This window comes from Nuphar pumila, chromosome 8, assembly GCF_984573655.1.
Source record: "Nuphar pumila chromosome 8, dmNupPumi1.hap1.1, whole genome shotgun sequence".
NCBI classification, from domain to species: domain Eukaryota; kingdom Viridiplantae; phylum Streptophyta; class Magnoliopsida; order Nymphaeales; family Nymphaeaceae; genus Nuphar; species Nuphar pumila.
Window position 1 is genome coordinate 112286586 of NC_143256.1, and position 2195 is coordinate 112288780.

Consider the following 2195-nt stretch of genomic DNA (forward strand, 5'->3'; position numbering starts at 1 on the left):
ATGATCACAAGATTCAAAACTCATTTTCTAATAAGTAAACCTTATAAATCACTTCCATAAGGTTTGATTTCCAAAAAAAAGGTTCAAAAAATATAAAGAGAAGGTGCTTTATACTCAAAGAGTAGGGTCTTCAATAACACACTATTTTTTAAGGTAAGGACAGGTGGATTAACATTTCACTAAAATTAGACACCTTGAAAATTTCTTGTCCCATAAGATGATTGTACACCTCATCCTATTGGTGGCCAATTTTCCACTAATAGGCCGAACAATCTCGTGCAATTCCTTCAAATGTCAAGAACGTTGAAACGAAGGCCTCGAGGGAACAAAAGTGAGTGGTCATTGACTGGTGGGTGTAATAAAATGGCTGGATGGTTAGGCTGCGTTGGGTCTCAGGTTCAAATCTCGTTGATGCAGAATTTGGGTAGTTGCTATCATAATAGACATGTTTGAAATGCTCTGAGATCCTTGGATTTTGTCAAGACAACACTTTCTCAAGGTTAGTGAAACATGAGGGACATGTTTCTTTTAATCAGAGGCTATCTAGTTGTGAAAGTTTTGTCCTTAAAAAAATGATTTATGTGATTTACATTCTTTAGGCATTTACTTTCTCATGTCTGTTTTTAAGTTGGTGAATCTGATCCGTGTTAAAATCTATTACGTGAGAATGTGTCATGTCATGTCTCACTGCCTTATCATATTTACAGCGGTCCATGTAATGCTTGTGAAAGTTATTTGTAGGGTTCAACTTTCATAGGTTTGAATAAGGAATCACATTCACTGGTTTTATTTTCTCATGTTTGCAACGCCTCTGCTAAAGTTTTAAAATGTGATTCAAAATCCCAGAAAAACATGGTGTCACAAAATCATAGGCATTGCAAACAGGGTTAAGAAAAGTACAAGTTGTGATTTTGGTTGCCAGCAATAATTGTTATTGAATATTGTGAAAGCCATATGCAATATTAACTTTGTGTCCAACAATCACAGGGTTTACTTTCTTAACGGGCCAGCCGAACCAGGCTTTTGGCCTGCCTGTTGTCTACCCCTAGCAGTAAGGGTGTCAACGAACCACGTTTGCCTGGATCCAACCCGAACCAAACCCTATAGGGTCCGGGTATGGTGATAAATAAACTACAAAAAAACATTAATTAGGGATGAAAATAATCCATCGCAATTTTGCGATGGATTAGCGAGAGAAAATAAATTGTCCCTAACATTGAAATTAGTTGCGGGATTAGCGTCAAAATAATATCTATCGCTAATCCATCACTACTTAGCGACGGATATTATTCCGTCGCAAAACATGTCAGAACTTAATAACGACGTAGTGACGGATATTATTTTGCCGCTAATTAGTGTCGGTGTTGGCGACAGAATTATTCCGTCGCGAATCTGTCGCTAAGTTTTGATGTAAAACGCTCATCTAGAGCACAGAATTGTGTTTGCTCTCTCTCTCTCTCATCCGCATTGCTCGCCCCGGCCACCTACCGCTCTCCGAAGATCGCCGTGGCCACCTCCCGCTCTCCAGCGACCTCCTCGGCCACCTTCTGCTCTCCGGCGACAGCCCTAGCCACCTCCCTTTCTCTGGCGACGGACTCAGCCCTCTTTGCACCTGCTATTCCCCCGACCGCCCCCGCGCTGCTCGCCCCAACCACCAACTGCGCTCCAGCGACCGCCCCGACCATTTCCCGCTCTCCGACGACTGCCCCGGCCACCTCCCGCTATCTGACGACTGCCCCATCCACCTCCCGCTATCCGGCGACCGCACCGACGATCTCTGCACCTGCTCTTCCACCGACCACCCCCGTGCTGCTCTCCGACGAACGCCCCAGCCATCTCCGCCCACGCTCTTTAGCCAACCGCCCCTGCTCTCCGGCAACCCATCGACAGGAAAGTACGCTGGTAAGCTCGCCTCTCGTACCCCCTGCCCTTGTTTAAGCAAGGGCGGTAGAGGATCGCCCCCCCCCTGCCGCTGTTATTTTCCAGCATGGGGGCAGGCCCTCTGCCCTTGTTTAAGCAAGGGCGGCATAGGATCCGCCCCCCCCCCCCCCGCTCTTGTCAGTGTTATTTTCCAGCAGTGGGGCGGACCCCCGGCCCTTGTTCAAGCAAGGGCGGTAGGGGATCTGCCCCCCCTGTCGTTGGTATTTTTCGGCAGGGGGCCCTCCTCCTACCCTTGTTTAAGCAAGGGCGGCAGA